Source organism: Indicator indicator, chromosome 3 (assembly GCF_027791375.1).
Source record: "Indicator indicator isolate 239-I01 chromosome 3, UM_Iind_1.1, whole genome shotgun sequence".
Taxonomy (NCBI): domain Eukaryota; kingdom Metazoa; phylum Chordata; class Aves; order Piciformes; family Indicatoridae; genus Indicator; species Indicator indicator.
This window is the reverse complement of record NC_072012.1, coordinates 23,620,001-23,632,831: the sequence shown is the minus strand read 5'-3', so window position 1 is coordinate 23,632,831 and position 12,831 is coordinate 23,620,001. Positions and strand designations below refer to the sequence as shown.

General features: G+C 39.2%; 1 protein-coding gene across 2 annotated transcripts in view; it reads right to left on the bottom strand.

The window, feature by feature from the left end:
* The window catches only part of PRKAR2B (protein kinase cAMP-dependent type II regulatory subunit beta), a 69,475-nt gene that overhangs the window by 48,245 nt on the left and 8,399 nt on the right, over positions 1-12,831 (bottom strand). The gene's annotated exons all lie outside the window — the stretch shown is intronic.

Here is a 12,831-nt window from a genome sequence, read left to right as displayed (position 1 = left end):
GCATGACACTCTGCTTCCAACACTGCTAACACACAGCAGTTCACAGTTCCGCAATATTCCAGCAAAGATAAACTCAGGAAGATAATGGGCTTGACACATGTTATATGTTAAGTTGAATCTGGTGATAGTCATTCCATGCTGCCATCATGCCGGCTTCAAAATGAAAATGCTGGTTGGAGCAAGGTATTATGGGGCTTGAAGTTCAGACGGTGACATGAGAGGCTTCTGTCCAATTGCTGCTTTTGGGTTTCGAATGCTGGGTGGGTTTTTTTCTGCAGGGATGGCAGCAATATGGGTGGGAGTTGGGTTGCACACTGGGTTTGGTTTTCTGTTTTATGCTGGGGGTTGTGTTGTTTTTCTCCCTTTCTTGCCTTTCACTGAGCCTTTTCTGCAAGTCAGCTAAACTAAGCTAATTGTGCATTATGATTATGTTTTCTTATTTTATACTAAACTCTTATCTATTTATCTCAACCCAGAGTTTGTGTGTGTTACCTTGGCTGTGTTTTCAACTGTCCCAGGATGACCATCAACTCAAGAAGATTATGTTCTACTTCCCACCTGTACAGTCCTGTGTTTCAGCCACGAGGAGCAGGTGCTCCCCTGTCCAAGAAGAGAACCTGGGAGGTACACACCATGGTGTACCCTGTGGTTTTACTTGCACGACCATGGGAGGCAGAGGAAGAAGTGGGATGGAAAACCTACTCCAGTCCTTGCTGCATGAGTGCACAACTTATGAGAGAATTCTCCCCAAAAGAATGCTGCCTCAGTTTCTAGTACAAAGTCACTCAAAACCAGCAGACAAACCGGTAACTGCTTCTGACCCTCCTGAAAGGACTTCTCCAAAGCATCTTCACAACACGAAGTGATTCCAGTCAGAACTAGAGGGGCCCTGCCTCCAAACAGATGGAGGAGAAAGACAAACGGACTTATTGGACTGTACAGAATCAGTGACTTGGCAAGTTGAAGAGATGGAACCCATCCATTATTTCTCATGTAACAGGGGGATTTCCACACCTGGATAGGTTGGAAGCTGAGCACCAGAATGCAAGCCATGGTTTGCTTTCACTCAGAGGGGTAGAAGGAGTTACTGGAATTGACTGCTCCAGGGGTGGAAACACAGCCCCACCATTTGGACTAATCCAGACTGTACTGGAGGAGAGTTGAGCTCCAGAACAACTGCAGGGAGAAGTCTTCTGTTTACTGCAAAGAGATCTCATTTCAAGTGAGAATGGAGAGTGAATGATGTATGATGTATATTGTTTGATGTCAATTGCTGCTGGGCATAATGCAGATGGTATACAATAAGGGATGGAGAATGTCATGGATTAAGTTGAATCTGGTTGTAGTCATACCATACTGCCATCATGCCAGCTTCAAAATTAAAGTGCTAGCTGGATCAAAGTATTATGGGGCTTGAAGTTCAGATTGTAACTCGAGAGGCTTCCTGTCCCAGTTGCTGCTTTCGGTTTCTAGGTGTCGGGTTTTTTTTTTTCCCCACAGGGATGGTGACAATAAGGGCAGGAGTGGGGTAGCTGGGGTTTTTTTGTTTGGTTTTGGTTTTGTGGGTTTTTTTTCCTTTCATGCATTTTACTGTGCTTTTTCTGCAAGTAGGCTAAGCTAAGGGAATTATGCATTATGATTATGTTATATTAAACTCTTTTTATCTCAACCCAGAGTTTTTGCGTGTTACTTTTTCTCCCTTTTTCCCTGTTAGGGAGAAACAGGCAGGTTAACCCATTTACAGTGTGTTAACCTATTATATGCCTGCGGGGCTATTGAAGTGAACTCTACAGCTTAAAGGTTACAGTGACATTGTGCTGAGGGCTGGTTGCTCAGAATGATTCAATGAAATAACTTGCTAGAATAAACACTGCTTACAGTAACACAGAGATACACCCCCACAGACTAGTGCAAATTGAAAAAGGAACAGAAAACATGGATTGCAAAACCTTGCTATTGCAAAATCCAGGAGTAAACTGACATACAGATACATTCAGAACATGTCCAGGGACATCTGCTAGTTTTTTATAGTAAGGGAAAGAGTGCTGCACCACAACCAAATAATGTACTGCTGTGCAGAGAAGATGTTGAGTGCATGGTGTCACTCCAATATTAAACCTGACTCTTAATGTTCTAGTGTGTCTTAACCAAAGTCTATTGCAAAATTAAATAGGGGGAAAGTAATAAGGAGAAATGACAAACATCTGTATCCTGGTGAAGTTAGGATTAAATTTGCATCTGAAACTGTGCATGCTATTGATCCTTATGTGACATATTACATATATGTGACATATTACATACATGTGACATTATTTTGTTAGCACTGCATACGAGAAAATTTTGCCAAGAAGCTGCCTGCTGGTGACTGAAATCCATGTTTACAAATCCTTGCTCAGATAACTGTACAAAATTACATTTTAAAAAATATTTTGGTAATGCAGATCAAGTAAATCAACAGCAATAACTGATAAATGATCAAAAGAGGCTGAAGTGGTTTAATATATCTATTCACCAAGAATATACGCTGTAAAAACAAACTACATGAAACACACACTACAAAATTTTACATCACTCAACTGTCTAACCATTGCTGCATTTCCCACTCATACTTTACCTCCTAACCTGGTTTTAATGAACCTTAAGCAGTCATCACAATACCCCTGCAAAACAGACCATAACAGCAACACAATTGTGTAAGTAGAGGAGAAAATAGGAGTCTATAGGGTTGTTTTCAGAGCACCAAGACTAAGAAAGTAATAATAAAGAACCCTAGGTGGGCATCCTCTACATGGTTAACTTGTTCTGATAGCTTAAGCTGTCCCTTTTTTCAGACTCCCAATTTCAGTGCTCAAAGTCAAGTTTGCTTCAGAAACTGTCAGATTCTTGTGCATTAATGTCACCTGGAGTAAGAAGTTAAACACATTGTAGACATTAGACATGCAGCCTTCTTAAGAAGTCAGAGACTGTCAGTCTGGGATTTAACAAAAGGCTCATCTTACTACAGGCTGCTAAGGACAGGGTCAAGCAACTCTGACAAACAGACCTGTAAACTGGTACCTTCTGCAAGTCTGCAAGCCAGGGCCATGATGCACAGTGCATGCAACCCCAAGTGTGCCCAAGCTGGAGTAAGTTCACCCAGCTCCCTGCAGCTACTGCAGTGGATGGAGGCTGGACTGTTCAGGCCACATTTGTAGCAACTCAAAGCTCTTTTCGAGCAAAATGCACAAAGCCAAAACACAAGGGCTGACAGGAGATTAGTGACTAATCTTCAATATTACTAAAAATTAGAACACTTTCCACAAGCCCTACTTTCAGTAAGTCACTGTAATTTCTTCATAGAGCCTTTGCTCTATGGGCTAAAACTCCTTAAAAACATAAAATAAGCAAACAAAAAAATTCATTTCACCCATTACACATCTAAAGTCCTCAAATTCGGCAGCCCATAGCCAAAAAAAAAAAAAAAAACCAAAAAAAAACCCCCAGCTCTATTTACAGAGCAGGAATACCACTAATATGTCTTAAAGGGTAGACACAAACAGAAATACTTACACCATAGTGTGACATGCTTGCATGGAAGATGTAAATGCTCCAAGTGCGGTTATGAAACAAAAAATCATAGCCAAATCGTACTTTTTCTTTCCTATCCAAAGGACAGCAAAGTAATGTTAAAACTGTCAAGGACCTCACTGGTCAGTGAAAACATAGCACAAATTTCAACAAGAGACTGAAAAGCTGCTCTCAACACACCACATTGTAGAGAGGCTGGTGCTGGTCTTTTCTCACAGGTAATTAGAGACAGAACCAGAGGGAACAGCCTCAAGCTGCAACAGGGGAGGTTTAAACTGGACATTAGGAAAAACTTTTTCACAGAAAGAGTGGTCAGGCATTGGAATGTGCTGCCCAAGGAGGTGGTTGGGTCACCAATCCTGGATGTGTTTAAGGTTGCTTAGAATGTGGTGCTGGGCAATATGGTTTAGGGGTGAGCTTTGTAGAGTAGGGTTATCAACTGGACTTGATTATCCCAAGGGTCTTTCCCAATCTGAATGTTTCTCTGATTCTGGGTTAATGCACTTCTCTCCCCCTCCCTCCCTTTTCCTCACTGGTGGGAGATAAAAGAGAAAGTGGATAGTTTTAGTTGAATTACACAGAACGATTTACTACTTTACAAAAGAGGTATCAGAATACACCAAAAGAGACAAATGAGAGCATCTCATATAAAGTCCATTCCAAAACACTGGTTTTCCTTGTCTGGGGAAAAGCCACAGCTCCACAAAGGGAGAAGCACACAGAAGGATCTGGTTCCATCCAAAAAAGGGTGTGTTGCTGAAAGGCATCACAAGTACGTGCTCTTAGGAAAAGCACGCCTCCTAAGGAACCATTGCTACATACCCAAGGAGGCAGAATGAATACCCACACAGGCGTTCACATACACAAACAGAATGCAGGCAGTGAGGCATGAAGTAAATGCACGCTTTAAGGAAGACCTAGAGACAGAGACTGAGAAACCCAAGCGGAGGAAGAAACGATGTTACTGTGGTAGTACTTACATGCTACTGGGAGAAAAAGTAGAGAGAGTTATTTGGGTGTTGCAAGAAAAGCAAAAAAAAAAAGTTGATGAAAGAAACAGCTACATTAGATGGGGTGCCCTATTTTTAAAAAATTTTAATTAAAAATATCATTTACAGATTTTAAAACTATTTGTACCACAACAAATATGTACATAATTATATCTCTGAGGGTATCAATACACCTGTACAAGAAAAAAAATACACAGAAATCAGAACACCCTGTTATCTCCATTTTTATAATAAGCAACAAAATCAACAAAATTTACAAGAGGTTGCAGTCCTAAAATGCAGTCAGCCAAACCCAAATTTTTATTTGCTCCACGGATTGCTGCTTTTCATTTTTCAGTCTGGAAAATGAGTTTCATTTCACTGCAGAACAGTGAATTGTCAAGAAATCTGGGAGAGCCTTATAATCACAATAGTTTGAAAACTAGACCAGATAATTGCCTTGTGCTCTAGAACCCGTATTTCCAGAAATTATGTGCCAGTACACTAAGACTATCTCTTTCCAAACTCAAAACTACTCACTTCCACAGGCTGCACAGGATTCTGTGGTCTCCTAGGATGAACTTCTAAAGAAGATGAGACGAAGAATCCCAGTAACTTCTTCTACCCTTAAAAATACATAAACTATTCTATTAAAAAAAAAATGCTGCCAAAAACAGCACAGAAAGCTGCTTTTCCTTACACATTTTACTCCGCACTCTAGTATGTATCTCCCAGGTAATACCCACAAGTTGCTACTTCAAACCAAAACCAAACACCAAAGTCTCCTACCTCAGCTCTCTCTGACAAAGTAACAAGCCTCAAATTAATTCTTCAAAGTCCAAAAACGCTTGACTTGACAATTCATATCAAAAAAGCTCAGTCAAATTTTTGGCAAATAAATTCATTTAATATTAAGACTTCACCACTTAAGTATGTGGATAAATACATTGTGTTTTTTTTGCTGAAGATTAAAATTCCGTGTATCTATTTGAACACATCACTATGGTATCAGGAAAACAGCAATGTATTAAAAAGAGTCCTTGAAAACACTTAATAAACAGAGAATCTAAATACGTTATTTCAGGATTTTTACATTATTTGTTAAATCTATTTGCTTTTAAATGCTACTATAGAACAGCACACTCTCATGGTCATGTTTTGACGAGTACATACAGGCAGTCAATATGCCACAAGCTGACTGGTGATTTAACTTGTCACTGCACAAAACTTCAAAGAGTAGCATGGAAATCTTTCCCAATTTCCCAGTTATGAGATTTCAGATCTTATGAATGCTGTTGCAGCCCATTAATGGGAATGAAATGCTGCTCTTAGAAACCATATTTACTTTTTCCACCTAAACAGCTCCTTCTAGATTCGGGCACTTTTGAAAAATGTTTAAGTAAGTTATTTCAGAATAGTGTCACATGTGAAAACATAAAAGCATCAAGTGAAGACACGGCTGTATTAAATTTTTCTCTCTTAAATGTGCATTGTTACACAGTGCTGCATGCCACAGATTGTATATTTTCCCACTTGCACTGAAATTAGTCCTCGTCATTGCTTGTGACCAGTACTCTTAGTCATTTTCTCATTAAAACTAATCAAGTCATCTAGATAAGAGGGAGGAAAAATATTTTAAAAAATCATTCACTTCAATATTTCTAATCCTCATTTATACCATAGGTTGCAATAAATTAATTTCTGCTAGAATTTGTCTAAGCTGCCCTCAACCCCAGGTTACTCTGTACATATGAGATGAACTAATAACATGTCTATGAGAAGATTTCTACCCTCCAGAGACAATATATAGTACTTTGAAAGGAAAAAGGGAATACAGAATGGAGCCTAAAAATATTGACAAAATACATGTATATGAGGGAGGGCAGCCTTCTGGGATGTGCCCTGGGCTCTGAAGACCCAAGCCTTCCCACAGAGCCAAAATCCAAGACCTGAGACGCCAGCTTTAGCTTGGTCACCACCTATCAATCTCGTTTTTCTTTCACTCTCTGTTTTGTACTATTTACCCAACTGCCTATTTCTACCTGAGAGAGTACACTGCTGTCTTTCAGTTCATTATTTTAACATGGTCACTATGGCCCAACATCACTTGTGGTAGCATTCCTCTTTTCTAAGCAATTTATTACTATTCTAAGAATTATTCTGCTACAGCCATAGCATAGTTTACAATTACTCTAAACCACATCTGATACAAAATGTCAGTAATGCTTTTATCTTCTTACCATCTGTAAATGGTTTCTTTCCACTTGAAATTTCATAACCTATTTTAAGAATATTATGGTTATTTGCTTTCTAACACTGAAGCGTAGGCGTTTAGATTCAATTTCATGTTCTCTACTGCTTTCTAATTTTGCTGCCTGAAGCATATTTACTAATGCATGCACAGTTCCCTGTCAGAACAGGAGGCAAACTGGTCGTTCTGCCAAAGCTGTGCCAGAAATGCACGAATCACTTGGGTGGTGTCACTCATCTGTAAAACTATCAAATCAACATTTGATATGATGTTAGGCTTCAGGATCACCACCTCATAAAACAAAGAATAATTTGCACCTGTTTTTCAGTCAAAATTTCTGTCAAGTCACAAACTAGATCACTCAAGATTTTACAGGAATGACCTGCTGACTTGTTCTCCTGAATTCCCGACAGCCAACAGCTTCCCTTAACCATTACACAACAGTGCTCTTACCTTTTTTTTTTTCCCCAAAAAGAATTTTGGCCTATGTCTTTTGTCTCTTGACAGTACCTGCAACATAACTTTATTACAAAGCAGTAACAGTTGAAATCTCACTGATGGTAGTGGGTTGGAGAAGATGTCATGGCTGTCAGTATTCTCCCCCAAGGGAATACACCTTTGTGTAGAGTTTATAATTATCTCATCTATTTTATATGGTTTAACAACTGTGAGCACAACTGCTTTTTTCTCATATGCATTCATACTACCCATGTTTAATCCAAAGCCTCAAAGCTTTTAAGACTCAGGCTTTCCTACTATTATTCATGTTTTTGTCACTTTGCCATTAGGTTACTACAACAAATCCTACATGGGCAAACTCCACTAAAACTTTCTGAAGTTAATATTTTATACAAAGTCTCTGTCTGCCACTACCTTGGGAAGAAATGTAGTATGAAGTACCTTGATGAGAAGTACATGAATATGTATGATCTGCAATCTGCATTGCCTGCTTATTCACTTCCTGGTGAAATTTAAGATTTTGCACTTAACACATATTTTGAAGTTTGCATGTTTAAAGGGAGTTTCTCTTGCATTCATGATAATTCATTCTCAGTTAGGAACATCTGCTGGAGTCACTCGACTTGGTAGCTGATACCTTTCCCAAGCTCAACTCCCACAGGTCACAGTGCAGTTTCTGAGAATGCATGTGGAGTATTTTTGCAGTTCACTTTTCTGTTTCTAGTAAACCCTAGTACTTTTAAGACTGCAGGCTTGGATAATGCCAGCAACATAATGTGGTACCAAAAACTACAGGGTTTAGATTTGGGAGGTTGAGCTAAAGGTAAAAGAAGGAAAAAGAGAAGAGGGAGAGGAGAGGGGAGAAAAGAAGGGAGGGGAAAAAAGATTTTACTGTTCACTTCCCATATATGTGCCATGCTAAATTACTGCAAGCAGCTATCAAGGATTACAGTGAGGCTGTTAGCCAAAGCACTCTTCATGATGTGGTCTTTCCAGTTCTCAGGGTAAATGAAGCAAGCACAGCTGGTGCTGGCGGCTGCACTTGTTTCAACACTGGCCTTTCGTATCTGTGCAATGGCTGGTCTCGTTTACTCTTGCAAATATGCACTGCAGCGTGCAAATACCAACTCCAGGGACAGTAACATGTAGCAGCATGAATCTTTGTTTGATCATGGTCATACATTATGGTATATAGATTCACTCTCTCCCTCCCTTTCAGACAGTCAAAATGACTATCCTTATCCAAAAGGCTACCAATGATGCCCTAATCATAAAGTTCCCAGGCATGATTCAGCTTGACCTTCATGAATGGCTTTACAAGTCAAGGAAGAGGGTAGAAAAGGCCACCAAAGAATCCCTGGTGACAGCGATACCTAAGTGACCCCACAAATCACAGGCTTAATCTCCAGTCAGCTGCATACTGGCCTGTCAGCATGGCACCCACAATAAAGGCACTAATGAACACATAGTGAAATCTGCCACACCACCTGAAGAACTGCAGATAATGACAAAGATCCATCAATAACAAGCTACCACGACTTGCAATAAAACAAATTATTGTTCTCTCTCTTGGTAAAGAACCACACAAATGAGCAATACATAGACAGATCACCCTGACAGCAATGCCAAAAGAACCGCAGAAGCTAATGTAAGCAAAGTCCATTATCTGATGTGTTTCAGTTACCCAGAAGGATAGCAACTGAAGAACTTACAAATGGGACCTCTGAAACTGCAACACCTGGCTGTAATTTTCCCATGAACCCTGCTTGTAAAGAACGTTGGCAATTAGGGACAATCACTTTCCAAATGATGAAACAGCATCAGGTGTTCAAGAAATGTGCAGATATGATATGGGACATGATTTACTGGCCATGATGGCGTTAGGTTGACAGTTGAAAACAATTCTATGATCTTCCCTTATATCCACTGCCTCATCAGAGCTAGCTACTGAACAAAGAGCAAACAGAGCTCAGACCTCATCTCCACAATCATCACCATTATGACTCTGAAATACTCCCTTGAATGGCTAACACTCTGTTTTGGAACATGATACTCCCTTGTCAGCTCTCCCTCTTCTCACAGACATACAGAATGTGTTGCACCTCACAGCATAGCATGTAGCACAGCAAAGCTTCTGTCCTGTATTCAGTCTTGATACAACTGTGCTGCCATTTGTACGACCATGATCAAACAAAGATCCATGCTGCTACATGTTACTGTCCCAATGCCAAGATGCAAACAGCTCTTTGTTGCATTAGAGCACAATACTACCAACCACCTTACCAACACTCTGGAAGAAGGCAAGCTGGCCCACTTATGTTCTATGTAGGACAACAGCAAAATTGACTAAAGCATTCTCAGTTTTGGTACTCGTTTTAGAGGCAACATTTGTAGCCTCAACAGATCATACACGTTTTCTCTGTTTACAAGGGTTTGCTGATCATCCAGGTGTTCTCACACATTTCAGTAAAACACAAACCCATTATTTTATATGTTTGGTCAGAAACAAAAAAGCATTAAACAAAAATGTCTTAAGTTCTAACATGGCCCTGGACTTTAGATACTAGAGGGATTTTTTTTTTTTAAGTATTGCAGGCAAACAATGATACACGAGCCCCTCACAACCCTTCATGCACATATTGCTACAGGGTCACTGAAAGATGGGGATCACAAATATTCCATTTTACCAAGTTACAGTATGTGCTCAGGCATACAGCACAACCTACTCCCAGGCACACAGCAAGTCGCACACAGAGATTTACCCCAATTTGTCTCAATTCTCACAGCCCTATTTTTAATTCCTGGATGATTCTTTTTCCTTAAAGGATGATTATCAAGGGATGCGATTAGAAAACACAAAGCCTACAAAGGCTACTTTTGACCAACATTCCTTTGTCTTGCAGAGAGATCCACTGAGGTTTTTGTTTGGTTTTTTTTTTCCCCACAGTTAAGTATCTCTTTTTTGCTATTAAAGCAAGAGGTGAAGAGGTTACTTACAAAAAAATAAAAAAAAAATAAATCAAACTGCTCAGGTAAAATGAGTAGGATTTGATTCATAGAAAACAGTAGTCAAATAATAAGAACACACACTATCTTGGTAATCAAAATTGCTGATCACCAAAAATAAATTTTTAAAACTGATAATTATGATTAAGCTTGCTTTTGATACAAAAGAAAAAAGTGAGTTTCATACCCAGTGGTGAGTTTCATCTCACAGTGTAACTGGAATTTGCACAGCTTTCCAATTATAGACTAAAATACTGCAACCTTCTTTCAGCTCTCCAAAGTACAATTGGTTATATGCATTTGAGTCCTCACTCTACACAGACAGAACCTAAAGTCAAACAAGTTACACCAGGAGAAAGTCATCTTTAGAAAACGTTGCAATTGCTAAATCTCTAATACACAATTTGTGGAAGAAAAAGTAGCACGCTAGTTTTACAGAGGAAAAAAAAAAAACAAAAAACTTTACTACGTAAAGTATACTCCATAAAAATTCTAACAGTGAGACAAAAGCTAAGTTTATCCTTTCACCTAAAAAAAATTATATTCTAAGCTCTATAAACTGTTTTGTCCGGGAATGTAGAACACAAGTTAAGCAATGTCAGTTTCTAGCCAGAAATAAATACAAAGTAGAGTTTCCGGAATGAATGCGTAAATCTTCTTGGCTCTGCTTTTACATTTTTAAAACAGCACATGTGTTTATATTCTGACCTTTGTACACTTTCCAAATGAAAACAAAACACTCCCACAAATAATTTAAAAAGTCAAAGAAATAAATTTCTGCAATAATCAGACTCCCATTACTTTCTCAGTGTCAGTTACAGTTACACATAACTGTCAGTGTAATACCAATTACATTTCTATTTTTGATGCTTAGGAAGAAAGTGTGCTTCCACAGAACCTGACCTGACATTTTTTTCATTAGTTTCAACACAAACTATTCAAAAATTGTAAACAAGCAAGAGGAATTTCATTTTACAAGTAATATACCAATTCCTACCAGAAAAAAAACCAAAAACGTTTAATAAGGGCCACTGTATGCTCTGTTGCTATTAGTTGCTGTCAGTAATAACTACCTCATCTCAAGAAAACTGTTTCCTGCTTTATTTATTTTGCCTTGGTTCACAGGAAATTTTATACCACTACGTTACCCATCTGCTTATTCTTACTAGCTTCTGAACTTGCTGAACAATTTCAATTAAATTTAACAATTAAAAAAGCCTCAAAGGGAAGAAGTTCCTACTAATTTGGGAAAATTAGGATCTTATACCAAACTAGCATCCACCACGAAGGAAAAGTGAAAAATTCACCATCGGTCTCACTAATTTGGCCTGCTTGCCAGCTAATCCTTACTAGACAGCTCTGACAGATCAGAACCAGGCACTCAGGTGCTGTCCCTATCTGAACACTATCCTGTACCTTCAGTAATGCACTCCCTGGACAAAACTAAATGTTGCATGGGTAGGATACATACTGTGTGTCATACACCAACTGACTCTTTCAGGCCATGAAGCATGTTTTGATTTTACCCTAACCGAACTGAATGTATACCAACCAACCAGAGCACGGGAATATATTAATGCATGTGGAACCACAAAACTGACAGATTAGTAAGGAAGATATACAGGTAAACACTGCAAATAAATTTTTACCAAGAATTGAAGTCAATAGCATATAAGACTCAGGGCCTTGTGGCCAAGAGTATCCTGAGTGCATTAAGAAAAGTGAGTCCAGCAGGTCTAGGGAGGTTCTCCCCCTCTACTCTGCCCTGGTGAGACCATATCTGGAATACTGTGTCCAGTTTTGGACTCCCCAGTTCAAAAGAGACAGGAATCTTCTGGAAAAAGTCCAGTGGAGAGCTACAGAGATATTCAAGTCCCCCAGTCATCCTTTCTATGAAGAAAGACTGAGAGAACGGGGGTTGTTTAGCCTTAAGAAGACTGAGAGGGGATCTAATTAATGTCTATAAATATCTGAAGGATGGGTGTCAGGATGAAGATGATGGTCTCTTTTTGGTGGTGCTCCATGACAGGACAAGGAACAATGGGTTCCACAAGCTGGAACACAGGAGCTTCCATGTCAACATGAAGAAAAACTTTACTGCGAGGGTGACAGAGTACTGGAACAGGCTGCCCAGAAAGGTTGTGGAGTCTCCGTCTCTGGAAACTTTCAAAACCCACCTGGATGCATTTCTGTGTGACCTGCTTTGGCAGGGTTGTTGGACTAGATGATCTCTCAAGGTCCCTTTCCAACCCCCTAACAATGTGTGATTCTTTAAGAATAAATAACCATCTATCTACTTTCATGCCAATTTTTCGTATGTGCAAAGCCATTAAATACTTCCTGTAGTTTGAGGCAACAAGAAGGAAGGTTGTTAACTCTGCATTTAAATTACCTTACCAATACTTAAATAATGTAGCAGTGAAGGCTAGATTTGAGTTTCTCATGTTTGAGCACCTACTAAAAACCAATAGAGACACATTATCACCTAAAAGATGGCTTTTAGAGAAAGATGATGAACGTTACTCAAAGGCATTGAATAAAATGGGTGGAAAAAGACAC